We start from the raw sequence: 15,167 nt of genomic DNA, 5'->3' as shown, positions 1-15,167 counted from the left end.
AGCCAGTTTACTCATTTCAGAACCAAACATAACAATGTTTTCCACCCCCATATCCCAGAGATGGAAAAGCCATATAAGCAGAGGTTCCAGTGGCTTCTGCTGATACCAGATGCACATGCCCACCAGCTCACTGTGGGTATAGGGGCAGAACACAAAGTGCTCCAAACCTGGGGAGGTGTTGGCTCCTCCCCTTCAGGAGCCCACAGTTGTTGTGTTTTTACTTTATTAATTATGACCTGGTGAGCCTTTAATATGGGAGAAACTGGTGCCTGCCTCAGTTGGTGGCCTCAGCAACAGATCAGACCTTGGAGCTGATACTCTCCCAACACCTCATCCACCACCTCTGGAGCTGAAGTCACCACACTTTCCTCCCCATCCCCCACCACCTTCTGCAGGGTGTCCTCTCCTGCTGCTTCCCCCTGATGCTGCTAAAGTGTTTTCCAGAAACGTCACCTGTCCTCTCAGTAAGTGTCTCTTTTCCTTAAGGGCATCCCACAGGTCATCACCCAGCTCCTCCAAGCGGTGCTGATGTGTGTCCCTCTTCTGCAAAAGTCTCTCTCTCTCCTCAATAACACTTTCCACTATGTGGACGAAAAGAGATACTGAAATGCTACTGTTCAGGGTCTCTACGCAGTCTCCTCTCTGATGGAGGGCTAATTCTGCAGTTTCTGGGGTCTCCAGCCTTCCCCAATTAAATGGAAGGACCTACCCTTCTAGGAGGTGCTTTACCCTAGACCAGTTCCCCACTACAGACTCCCCAATTGAAAGCCCCACAGATAAGGTGTTCCCGAGTGAAGCTGCACTCTCTAATGCTGCAGCCACGGGGGCCTCCCCACCATCCTTAGAGGCAGCCCACCCAAGGTTTGCACCCATTTAGACAGATTTAAGGTTTATAGGTCCTGCCAACTACCTCCAGATGTAACTCCAAGGGGTAAATCCACAGGGTAAAATGCCTCTGAAACTGAAATCAGTCAAAGGGAGAAATAAAGTTAAGAAAGCCATTTATTTCTTACAAGCAATCATCCCATTTGTCTCTAGACCAGGCTTCAGCAGAAGAGAGCTCCCACACTACCTCTCTGATCCAGGCTAACCCTCACATGCCCTTGTAATAATGTACTGATATGTAGCTAGACTAATGCTCTCCACCCCTTAGAAACACCTATTGATATGCAGATGCACTAAAGCCAAATGAGAGATTCTGGAAATATGACAGTTTTACCCACAGATTACTTACTGTATTATAGTTGGGTGAGCTGGGGTTAGAACAGTTATTTATGTACTCTGAATTAGAAATAAATAAATGAAATGTAATGTGTGCCACATGATGCAATGTAGTACTTAGAATAAATCAAACAATTTATTTTCAGATATTTTCATCATTTGAGTTAAGAAAAGCAAAGTTTGACATTAATTGTATAGTAACATCTATTACAATTAAACACACACTCACATTTTCCTATACACACTCTTCCTTTTGTTAAAATAATTATTGTCATGTTAAGAGGGTGCTGTTTATTTTCCTCAGTTCCTGTCTCTGCCACAACAAAGACTTGAAGGGCAGAAACCCAGTAGTGAAGCATAGTTAAAGTTTTATTTAAAGTTAGTTATGTAAAGAGAGAAAAAGTGCAGATGACCTCATGGAGGAGTGGCGACCTGAAAGGTTGGAGAGAGAATGTATAAGGCTATGTACTTACAAAGTGTGGTCGACCTCAGAGAGATGAGTGCCTTGAAAGAGTGGAGAGAGAAAGTGCACACTCAGAGAAAGGGGAGTTACTTCTGAGAGAGAGAAACTCCCTGAAAGATGGGGGAAATGTCTATGCGTTTAAAAAGTGTGGGTGACCTCAGAGAGAGGTGCCCTGAATGATTGGGGGTGTGTCCTTTTAAGGATTTTTCAGGAATGTTACAAAGGGCTAGGGGTCTGGACTTGCTAATTGGTCTCAAGATGTTTATCTTTGATGAGACATTAAGTTTCTTATCAGTCCTCTGGGTAATTCTGCAAACTTAACACAAGAAATTCACTGCTCTGATTCCCTCCCAGGATAGCAGCTTCCTGGGCTAGGAGTTAGATAGCCTGCCCTGCCTCCATGGTGGACTGAGTTATTGTCTGTTTGCTAGAGAATCTGTTAGGAATCTTACTTCTTAACTTCTTGGATTTTTAAATGCAGTTCCAGCTTTAAGGTGGAATCTTCTTGTCTTTATTATGCTGTTTATAGGTGGGAATTTTAGCAGGTTAAAGTAAATCTTACAATGGCATGATCTAATTGACACAGTGAAGTCATGGGCTGGGCTCATTTACTTTTCTTTATCTGAGGACTATTCAAATATTCTGGCCGAGTTGCTACTGACCTTCTGAGGTTCAACTGAGTAACTCATTAACTCTGAGTCTTCTGTGTTTCTAGTTTTAACTGGCTAACATTTTGAGTCCCTTGTAGTGGGCTTTATGGCTGTAATTCTCTTTCCACCCTGCCCATATCTATTTTTCTGCCTAACAGTCAGATTATAGATGCAAAAGTTTATTAATTTTTCAAATAAATCACAGTTATAAAGCAGAAAAACTGTCTTCATTGCATAACATGGAGATAAATAACACTTCAGTGTAATTCCTTTCCATCTTTATTATTAAAAATCAGTAAAACATTTTCATGACAACTAAAAAAATATGACTTCTTATGCAACAATTATATTTGATGTAGAACTGCTTGTGAATTTAATCAATTAGGGCCTTGAATCATGTCTGTCATATGTTGTTCAATGAAAGATTTCATTCTTACAATAGACTATTGTTATCTGTATATTTGAACATCATGGAAATAGAAAGAGCTTTTTATCTTAAGAGTAAATTCATGTGCCATTCCTTGAATAATACTATTCAACTATATACTGAATAAAACATTATATAAGCAGTACATGCCTGTGAAGTTTTTAAGAGTATTTAAAACAATGGTGTGTCTAAATCAGTGTTTTCGTGTCCTCTCTGCATCATTACTAGCTTCTCCTGGGACAACTTTTGCATTCCCTGTACCTCATCCATCTATATATATCCCCTGGACAGGAATAGCAATGGCTGGAGGCAGCAACCTAATGGCCATCTTCTTACTCTTAGTTTGTCTAAATGATTAGATTATAGTTTTTAAAAAATGAACTTATATATTATCTCCATCTGTTTTATGGATGCAACGCAGTTACTTCTGAGTTCCTCCTGTGCTGTATAAATCATCCTTTCCTTCCCATGGCTTGCTGGCTTATTCATGGAAACTACAAAACAGACTTTATGTTGTTTATTTTAATGATATGATTGGACCTGTTTATAAGTGTAGGTTTTTATTTTTGTGCAAATATATATATATATATTTAAATGCACTTTTTGTACAAATATGGAAAAATAAGCAATAAGATTGTATTACATATTGGAAAAGAGAAGAGTTAGAGTATATTTAAGAGTTAAAGAGGACTGTTTCAATCCTACCTCTGCTACTGAAATCAACATGCACATGGGGAAATTAATCATCTTTCCAAGCCTTAGTTTATTTATAACAAGATGAGTATGTTGAGACAAAAGAAAAATTCACTCTTTACTACTAATTTTAGCACTCAAAAAGAGCACAATGCATACAATAAATAATTCAATTTGCTCAAGGAAATATTCTCTTCATTTGATTAACTATAGCCTATTTATATATACCTTACTGTACCAAATAATAATATAACTAAAATAATAAATTTACCTTAATTTGGGGATAATTTTTTATGGGCACTCTTTTTATCCACTTTGATTTCTGAAATAATTCTCCAAGTCAAAAAAAATACCTTTTTAATTGCAATTGAAATGCTTTTGAACATACTGCCTAGAGCATTCCTTATCTCCCTGTTCCTCAGGCCAAAAATAAAGGGATTTATAAAGGGTGGGATCATGGAAGAGAACATGGCCATGAGCAGAGTTTGAATGGTTGATTCATTTGAGATAGTGATGCTGGGGTTCCTGTTCACAATGCCGAAGATTGAGCTTCACAAACATTCAAGGTAGGAGAGCAAGGTAGAGGCTTTTATTTAGAGATAAAATGATAGAATAGAGCTCCTGGCTCACGCCAGGAGGGGTCAAGAGAGCCCGTGGTGGTGCGTTTTCTAAGGGTTTTATAGGCAGTTGAGGATTTTTCAAGAACATGGAAAAAATCTTTGGGGTATGGACTTGTTAAGTGGTCCCTTAATATTAAAGATTAACAGTGTAATTAATTTCCTGCCTTGATTTCTCTCTAGGACACTGGCGCCTTGGTCTGGGAGCACATCAAAAGGCTGCCCACCCAGACCCCAAGGTGGGCTGAGTTATTGTCCATTTGTTAAAGAATCCTGCCTCTTGAACTTTCTGGGTATTAAAATGCAATCTTATCTTTAAGATGAAATTCTTCCTGCCTTTTACCATGTTGCCTACAGCTGGGTCTGCAGCTAAGTTAGCTGCTCAGTTTGCAAAATCACCTCCTCATATCTGAAGGAGGAAAGACAGCACTTAGGCCTGGGCCTTTTAGTATGTTAAAGTGAATATTACACATGGCTACAAAAGATTAGCATAACTGAACATGTGTCACTCTTCCCCATCTGGGGAATAGCAACGGACCTCACTGAAGAATGGTTCCAGAACTTAATGTTTAACATAGAGTTTCAATAGGGACTTCTTTGCCCATTGTCACATTGTTCTGGCTATAAATATTCCGTCCTGCTTATCCTGGAGGCTCTCACCATACTTTGACTGCACCCACGGTCCCTGTCACAACAGGACCCAATACAATTGGGTCAACAAACAATCCACAAATTACAAACAGAATGAAAGTAGCAATCTGGGGGATACAGGTGTTAGGGTGCAGGCTTCCGAGGCTTCCCCAGAGAACAAACTACACAGGCATAGAGATATAAATTCAAGCAAAGTCTTTATTCAGCCAACTAGTTGGGGTCCAAGTCAGCCCGATGCAGCGGGTCTCAACAAGGACCCCGAGCACTCAGAGCCAAGGGTTTATATAGCAATTTCAAAGCACTTAACTCATAGCAATTTTCTATAACTATACATTATTCTTGCAAGACATATATCCTGGGGTTAAGCAAGGGCAGGGTAAGACTACTCCTCAATGGTTAGGGAGGTTCTGCACGATAAGCTTGGTATGTAAGATTTACTGACCAAGGTTAGCTGACCAAGGGTCACAGCTGCCCACCACCCAGTGCTCATGATTAACATGTTTTTCAAGGCCTTACCCAGTTCCAGTTTTTCTTTCTAAGTCACATACTCAGAAAATGGCTACTAGGCCTTTAAGATGGCTATGCTTATGCTAACCTATTTCTATTCTTACATTCCCCTCTTCTTCTTGTATCTATTTCAATCATGAAATTAGGGGTCATCTGTTTGGTTAACACTCTGATAGTTCTGTCTCAACACTATGATTTGCACGGTGCTAATGCGTTCTTTGATAAAGGTAACACATGGAGTGACTCCGGTTTGGCGGGCCTACTACTTGTTAGAATAAGCTGGGGTGGTGCTGATTACTTCTGTCTTGTTGTAGAGGGAGGTGTAAGCTTTAGGAACTCTCTCAATGCAGGCTCTTTGCCTACTTGCAGAGGATAAAGTGAGTCTCGGTCTTTGTCTTCTACAGACAGGGACTCTAGCTGCTGCTAGGGAAAAGGGGCGATGACCGCTCTGGCTGCTTCGTGCTGAGAAGGGGGTGCAGTAAAGGGTGCAGCTAGGTCTCTATTAATGGTCAGTTGAGAGGGCTTCAGAAGGCTGGCGCTTCTATTACTATTTGCAGTTTTGTGGCTTCTAGGCAAGATAAAACAAATTGTGTTATTAGGTTATGTAGCAACATCTGGAGTTGGATTTTCTATTCTGGAGGCTGCAGTTATTGAAACAATACTTTTCTCTAAAATCACCCTCATTTTTATTAGAAGTAACCAGGTTAAGAAAATAATTAACAGCTGGCTTGATCATTTGCACAAGTGCAGCAAGAAGAGCAATTGATTACACAGGCTCTTTTAAATATGCTTTGCTGGAACTTTTTGTAAGGAATTTCAGATTGAACTTTTAAAGGCCTCTTGAGGCCAGACAGCCAAGCTAGACTTGCCATCAGGCTTTGCCTGCAGTACCTGTAGATTTGGATGAATTCTTCTCTTCTCGAGGTCTCTGAACCTGCCAGGAAGTGACCTTCTTTACTCACCTGGTAAGGCTACTGGGAACTCTGTAAGCAAGGTACCAGGCCAGTTCTTCCAAGGGGCTTTGTTGGCTTTATAAAGTCAATCTTAGTTCCTTAAAGTTGTTCACATCTGAGTCCATGCACATGTCTCTCAGGTATGACATTCCAGTCAAAGCCCTGGCAGTATAACCAGTGTTCTTAAGTAGTCTTCTCACAAGGAAAGCAGATTCTTATTGAACTCATGCAAATAAACATACTGCCATGGAATACAAAAACAGTCACTGAAAGTTTTTAAACTCTGGAGGGATCAGGTAGAGAGAAGGAAGTTTCAATTCTGCTCATAAAGATAGTCATTTACTAAACTGTTGTCAGTTTAAGAGAACAAGGTTAAAACACTTTATCAGCAACATTTGAAACAAAAAGACACAAAATCATTTTCTTTAGTTTATGTAATTTTATGTAACTAATACCTGTTCTGCTGAAATCTAGTTCTTTACCAGTTTAGGGATAATACTATAAATGACAAAAGACTTACAAATGACAATGGTTAAAGATCTGATGAGAGCTTACTGTAAGACAGTTGACATAAGGAAATTCTGATATTTCTGTAATACAAAACATTTAGTAACAAAGTTTAGCATCATTCTCTTTGACAGTGCTTTCCTGGTAAATAAATATATATATATCAGATAAATAAGCCAAATTAGTCAAATACTTTCTCTAATGAGAAAAAATTCTTCTGACATGTTCCAGGGGCCCTCTGGAAAATATCAGAGTTAACTAGAGGTAAAAGCCCTTTTTTTTGAACTTAGCATAAGTGTCCAAGACCAGATACAAAAAAAGCAGAGAAAGTGCTTAAGTCTACAGGTCTTCTCTGAAAGCTTCAAGAATGTTTTACTCTTTAATAGTAGATATAAGCTGCTATGCAAATTCTATTAAAAGCTCTAAGATCATTTGCATTAAAAAATATGAAGAGTCCTCTGAAGGACTACTACTAGTAAGATGGCAAACTTCCGGCTTCTCTTGGGGGGGGGGGGCGGGGGGGTCCTTGGTTACCGCCGGTGCCACTTGAAGCCCAATCACCTCTCGCTCCCCTCCCAATCCCAGCACCTAGCCAACAGCCACCAGCTCCTTAGAAGTGACACCTCAATCAATTCATGCCCCTTCCTATATAACCTAGCACCTTTCCCTAATAAAGCGGAACTCTCCGGTTAATTGCTGCTATGTGTCGCTCCTTTCCTTTCATCCCCCATGTTTTTTTTTTTTTAAACATACAGCATATAAATTAAACACGAAGACCTGGTGGTTGTCAAAAAAATCTATTACAACCTTTCTCAAAAGTGGTCACACGTTTGTCCATTTAAACTTTTACAGTGAAACTTGTTTTTCTGGGAGAAACATAATCTTGTCTAGATTCTAGTTTAATTTTTAAGAATAAATTTTGGTTTGTTAACTAAGTGCATTTAATCAGCTGAAAAAAGCTTTGTTACCATTCTGCTTAGGTGGATAAATTAAGAAAACAAATAATCAGTAACAACTTTAATCATTTGTTGGTTAGAGATTTTTCCACTTATAAAAATATATGGAATAAATAATTCAATTTCTCAGGCCATGCAATCGTTTTCAATAACAAAATATTTCAAAGGCAAATAAAGCTTATACAGTTGTTAACAAACTTTAGCTTTTCGTCTTTTTAATATTACGATTTCATTTTTTTTTTTTTTTAATATTCTGGCAACTCACTGAGACTTTAAGCATGAGAAACTGCTTTGATCTTTCAACATTAAGAGCAGACTAACAGTTAAAGAAAACTGTTTAACTAGAAACGAGATTCTAATTTTGCTGTGCACTTGATATCAAGACTCACTTGCTTTAATTTCACTAGGCACGACTATATCTGTAAGAATATAGTAATTTATTCTTCATTTGCCCTATGGTCCCAAGCACATAAGCCGGTGAGAATTAGCCTGGGCTTGCCTGCGGCTTGACTGGGTTTATCTCACCGAATCTCTAAACATCCTGACCCTCCCCCCCAAAGCAACAGGCTGAGCGGATCTTCCACAACAAAAGGCACCACGCTGTTTTCTCTCTTTAAACAAATAACTGTACTTTAGAACAAAGTTACTTTCTTTATCACAAAACACATTCTTTAGCATGCAGAAGACTTTTCATTCTTTATACTTTTTCTTATTAAAACATACATTTTTTAGCATAGAGAAATGTTTTATTACTTTAAGTAGTTTTAATTAAAACTTAAAACCATTAGAAACTTTAATTTCCAGTGAACACCGAGAAGCAGGCCATTGTAAACTGTTAAACTAACATTCTTTAGATTGACAAATTTATGAACACATTTTATAATTTCTGTAACCATGAGCTTTACAGCACAATCTCTCATAGAGTATATCTTCTTAACTTAGCAAAACTTTAAGGTTTTAGGTTTCTACAAAGATTCTCAGGCAGTAGGTAGGTATACACACTGTAACACACAATTAAAAAGAGGTTCACTTGCTTCAGTCATTTAGTTCACTCATTCGTAACAACTATTCTAGATTACTTACAAGACCTTTACTGAATATTAGACAAAGCCAAGCCTTTAAGCATTTTATTTTTAAAAGATTTAGCAGATAACATGACTTAAATGACCTCAGGTAAATTTAGGCAGCTGATAACTACAAGGACATGCCCGCCTCAGGCAAACTCAAATTAGCATTAATGCTTAACACTTTTTATCAGGTTTTCTGGAAGTTTTAGAATACCCAATTTTCACAAGCGCTTGTCTTTAAATCAATTTCATTAATACCATCCGGAGGTAGAAAGATATATTCATTTACACACTTAGGGGGTCGTCTGAGTCTGTCTCATGGTGAGAAAGAAGGAAAAAGAATATGAGGGAGACAAAGGCGAATGATGAAGATGCCACTTCAAACAAGATGACTGTTGTATATGCTTGTGAACGAGTGCCTGTCGTTGCACAGTTTTTCTTCCACGGGGGACGCAAATTTATCTGGGATTCACGGCTGTGACCCCCTTATCCTGTCACGGGAGTCTTCTAGCGGCGGGCGCCCTAATGGCTCTTAATTGCCCGACCCGTGCCCGCGGGGAATGATGTAGTGGCAGAAAGGAGGAACGGAGAGAGCAGGAGAACCTTAGAACAAGGAAACTTAAAATGAGAAGCGCAAAAAAATATAAACTGAAACCAAAACACAGTAAAACAGTCAATGATAACACTAAGCACACACACACCACATCTGATCGCACTCGTTCGGACCGGTCCTTCCCTCACTCTGGTGCGCACCACACTCACCACTTTCAGGGTCTTCAAAAACTCTCGTAATTCTCCTGAAGGGCGTCCACTCGGACTGCCGCAGGGTGACGAGCTCGATCTTTTCCTCCTCGGGCGCCAGTTTTCTGCCGATCGGATTTGCCTTCCTAAGGCCGAGTCACTCGGACCTTAGGGCCAGGATTGGTTACCTGGGCTTTTACCCAGGGTCGCTAACCTGGGGGCTGGGACTACCAGCCCAGACTTCCTCACTCGGGACCACTAACCCGAGACCATACACGGGATGGCGACTCCCACTTTATAATGGATTTATGCAGACACGAGGGGGCGACCCATGAATTACACTGCCCCGTCCGGACAATTAGACCTTGCCTCCAGCTGTCCTTTTTTCTCAGGGAAGCTGCTCGTATCCCGGACGAGCCCCCAAATGTTAGGGTCTGGGCTTCTGAGGTTTCTCCAGAGAACAAACTACACAGGCATAGAGATGTAAATTCAAGCAAAGTCTTTATTCAGCCAGCTAGCTGGGGTCCAAGCGTCAGCCCGACGCAGCGGGTCTCAACAAGGACCCCGAGCACTCAGAGCCAAGGGTTTATATAGCATTTTCAAAGCACTTAACTTATAGTAATTTTCCACAACTATACATTATTCTTGCAAGACATACATCCTGGGGTTAAGCAAGGGCAGGATAAGACTATTCCTCAATGGTTAGGGAGGTTCTGCACAATAAGCTTGGTATGTAAGATTAACTGACCAAGGTTAGCTGACCAAGGGTCACAGCTGCCCACCACCCGGTGCTCATGATTAACTTGTTTTTCAAGGCCTTACCCAGTTCCAGTTTTTCTTTCTAAGTCACATACTCAGAAAATGGCTTCTAGGCCTTTAAGATGGCTATGCTTATGCTAACCTATTTCTATTCTTACACAGGTTGCCAAGGCTTTATTCCAGGCCTCCACAGAACGTATGTGGAGCACAGTTGAAAAGAAGTGAACATATGAGGTGAATAAGATGACAAAGAAGAATAAGATAATGTGGATGCTCAGAGCCAGGGCCACTGACTCAGAAAACTGCACATCATGAGATGAGATGCTGAGAACTTGAGGGATGTCACAGAAAAATTGGTGAATCACGTTGGACTTTATGAAGGATGAGCCTGAATATGGTCCCTGTGTGGACAGCAGAATAGGCCAGCCCACCTGCCCATGAGACACCTGCTACCTATGTGCACTGATGTGGGGTCATGATGAGTCCATAATGCAGAGGGAGGAAAATGGCAACATAGCAGTCATAGAACATGACCACAAGGAAGAAGAAATCTGTGGACCCAAATATTATAAATAGGAAAGTCTGAGAAGCACATTCTGTGAGAGAAATCAGTTTACCACCCATGAGGGAATTTATGATGGATTTGGAAAGTGTAACTGAGATGTAACCAAAGTCTAACAGAGATAAATTGCCTATAAAGAAGTACATAGGGAAATGAAGACATGGATCCATCACAATGACAGTGAAGGTCACAAGATTTCCAGTCAGGGCACCCATATCAATCACTAAAATATTAAACCTTGCAATACTTGGAGCTCCCTGGAACTGGAGATGTCCATGAGGAGGGACTCTGTGAAGATGGCGGGGTTCTCTGCACCTGCCAGCTTGCTGCAGGGGCCTGTAGTTGATGCGTAAAGTGAAAACATGATGTTAAAAAATGGAAACAGAGCTAAATGATCCTCATATGCTATAAAATTTTCATATCCACTGGTTTACTGAAGTTAAAAATGCTTATGAAGGGATGGCATAAAAGCTCTCAAATATCAGCATTTTTTTGGGTGATGCCTTTTTTCTGTGATACCTGTCTGCATTTAAATTTTAAATATTAATAAATGTATATATGTTTTCCTCTGTTAAGTCAACTGCTGTCAGTTTCTTTATGAGATCCAACCATTAGACCTACAGAGTGGAAGGAAAGTATGTCAACCTCTACAGACACCTCATATAAATTTAGACATTGAAGAGTGCTTAGTAATGATATTGTGAAAGATTCAGGATACAGTAAAACACAAAAATGGTAATGACATTGAATGTTCTTACTATACATTGGATATTTTATAGTTTCCTTAAATGAGATACAAAAATAAAATTACATCCCCATAAAAAAATGAGCAATAAGATCACAGTCATACCTGAGGACAGAGATAGGAGCTCTCTATTTTGCACATCACTCAGGCAGACACACTGATGTCAAGTCCAATACCATTAAGTTGTTCTTCAATGAACACGATCCAGAAAGTCCTTTCACAGAGCGATATTTTTCTTATAAACCATATGGAGAAATTGGTACTGGACTTCTCTGAATTATTTGGTGACTGTCTCTGGAGGGCAAAGTTGTACTTCTGACAAGCCTCAAGGGAACTAGTAATTGTAGCTTCCTGAAAGCCTATCATATCAACACCTTGTTTCCTGTAGACATTTTGTTTAGTCCATTGAGATTAATTAGGCCAATAATAGTCTATTTATAGAGGTTTCCTTACAATAAGGGTTTTGTAAAGCTTGAGAGAGCACCCATTCATAGAAATTGTTTCTAGGCTAGTGGTGACTCCATGACATTTCAAAATTTCTGTCTCATAACATTAAGATCAACACCCCTACATGGAATAAAAGCATGAATATTAATGTAAATTGTAAGACTAATTAATGTATCTATAACAGGTATTAAATATCATGAAGGGAGGGAAGTAAGCAACCATCTAGAAATAAACAGAACACCCTGTAATTCTTAAAAAGGCCTGCCCTTGTGAAACTCTAGTTAAGCAGACCCTAAACAAGTGGGGTATCATCAGAACTTAACAGACCTGGGGGAGCGAAATACCCTACTCCAGCACACTCTGGCCATTATGTTCCACTTATGAATGGAGAAAAAATCTGAGAAGTGGTTTTTCAATACTCTCCAGAGACATAGATTCACAAATGATTGAGTCCTACTTATAGGATTATAGGAACTGATACTGCATGGCCCAAGTCCCCCGCTGTTTGGTCATAGTACACTCGCTGATGTGCCCCATGTCACAGGCAAACCAATATAGTCCTATTAGGGAGGACAATCCAAGGACTTAAAAGCTACCTGTCAGTGATCAGTAGAAAACGACTACAATTTTCTTTGGACAAGGTGAGTCCTTCATTTTGACCAAAGTAAATTGTTTATTACACATGCTATGCCTTAGTCCCTTGTCAAGACACTCTTACTGCAAAATAATCGTATGACTGAGCATCTGAATTTAATTCAGCATTTATTTAACAGGGTAATAGTTTCAGAATGAATATTGATAGTATATGGAGAAACTAGTGGAGGGTAGGGATGTATTTTCAGACAGCTAATATATCATAAAAAAGCAATTCATATATTTTAATAGCTCAATGAATTTCCTCCATTGAGGTACCACTATTTGTAACTTATAAATTTGTTTGCAAATATTTTTCAAAGAAAATAGCTGATGATTATCTACAAATAGAGTTCTTGTCCAGTCCTTATATTTTTCATGTAACATTGCATGTTTAGGAGGCCGTAGGTTTTATCTAATCTACCTAAACACTTGATGAAGTGCATCATCATAACAAAGGACCAAAATGGCTTCCTTCCAGAGCAATGGCACTCAGGATTGCAGGCGTTAGTTCTAATGTCCCAGGTTATAAAAGCCACAGTATCACATGGGTTCATCCTAGAGTACCAAGGGCAATTGAGGTAAGATACAGTATTACCTCTTTTTCTCAGCTTTTAATATATTACCAATAAAATACTGCATTTCCTCATTGTACAACCTTTTTATTCACTTTCCCTCAACTACAATTTCTAATTCTATCTATTTATCTTTTTTCCTCTAACATTTTTACCTTTGCAACAGATTTCAGATTTCAATTTCAGCAAACTTTCTGCATAGTTTGCTGGCAGTAATGCTGGTTTAGCTAGTTCTTCCTCCTCAGCCCATTCTCATTTAACTGGGATAGGCTTCCATAGGGAGAGAATTCATGGCTATCTCATTCAACAGGGAATATAACTGCATTTACTTTCAATTTCAATATTGCCAGAGGGGTGGGAGTTTAACCACCCCACCGTGCACTTAGGAAATGTAACATAAAGTTTTAAAATTTTAGTTAGATTTTAATTACTAAGGACATTCTTTCTTCTGGCACCCACATGTGTAGCCCTAATTTTGGTACCACTGCATCAGATGGAAACAGAAAAGTTTAGGTGAGGTAGGGAAGAAGGAAATTTGAGGATGTATAGGAAGAATTAAACAACGATGCCAGCTTTCTTTTCACACTGTTCCACAAATGTCTCAGTAAACTGGAGGATTCTATTTAGTGGAGATCCTTGCTTGCTTCTCATGTTGAATGTGAGCACAAACCTGCAAATGAGTGTGGACTTCTCTGCATGCCTGTGTTTCCCTAGACTCATAAAACCAGTGCTTCAACTGAGCATTTCAATTGTCTATCAAACAATTACTCTGAAGATGATACACAACATGATGTGTTCATTTGATACGACCTATTCACACCATTGCTGCTACAGCATCTTCTGTTCCAATCTGGGCATTTGAGTCTAGCACTGAGTATGCAAAGCCACATCCAAAACAAGTTTCCATACCTGGCAGGTCCCATCTGTTATCTCCCCGCCTCCAGAATCTGTTCAGAGTGGCATCTTTGTGCAGTATCTTCTTTGCCAGGAATCTTCCCCGTGACATCTATATTCTTCCTCCCTGGGATACAGAACAGAATTGTTGGCATTATATATCTAAGAAATGATGAGAAAAATATGGTGACCATCTGCCCAATCCACACTGATACAGGTCCCCTTGTGTAGACATTCTATGACCCTGGTGGTCACGTCAAGTGAGAGTATCAGCATCCCGCCTGATATTCCTAAACAACATCCATATTGGAATTGATCCTCCTCCTGCACATGTACATGTTCTACATTAATACACCCCTTAAATTCCCATTTGAAGAGAGACATTGAAGAAAAATCTCCATAAGGACAATTTCCATATGGGCATTCTATAGTAGTCTAGTTTTCCATTGTTCTTCTGAATCATAATACTACCAGACCCTAAATCCATGTACATCCTCTAAACCAGGTGCTACCGCATCATTAGCCATCATAAAGTAATTATCATTCTTATCAATGCAGAAATATTTGAAGGGTACTGTCCATTGATAACAGGACTCAGTAGCTCATCAGATGTTCCATAGTTGTCCCTAGAGGAAAAGATATCTTCTATTTGTGAATATGATGAGTACTTTTATTCTCCCATTGACAGGTTCTTGCAGAACAATTTCCATTTTACCATGGAACTTACCAGGAAAATGCCCTGATGAATATTTCTCTACCATCACCCTAGACTTTATGACTGAGTTAGTTTTCAGCATTTGTTTTTATGATCTTCAGTCATAGAGAGACATTCTAATTAAAGTCCGTGGGCCACCTAGTTATCATCCTTCAAATGAACATTTTCTAGTTCATATTCCAATGGTTGCGGGTTTGTGCCCACATGCATTTGTCATAAGGTGAAATCTGCAGAGTATGTTTTGCAGATGTGGGTATACCACAGGGACCCATCCTCAAAGAGAGGAAGGCCAACATTGTGCTTTTGAGGTATAGTTCACCTTTGTTCTGCTTCACACTCACATGTAGCCTTCTTCTGCATAGTTTTGTTGATAGTATCTGACAG

This window comes from Manis javanica, chromosome 14 (assembly GCF_040802235.1).
Source record: "Manis javanica isolate MJ-LG chromosome 14, MJ_LKY, whole genome shotgun sequence".
In the NCBI taxonomy this organism is placed as follows: domain Eukaryota; kingdom Metazoa; phylum Chordata; class Mammalia; order Pholidota; family Manidae; genus Manis; species Manis javanica.
Note: the sequence above shows the minus strand (reverse complement) of the source record.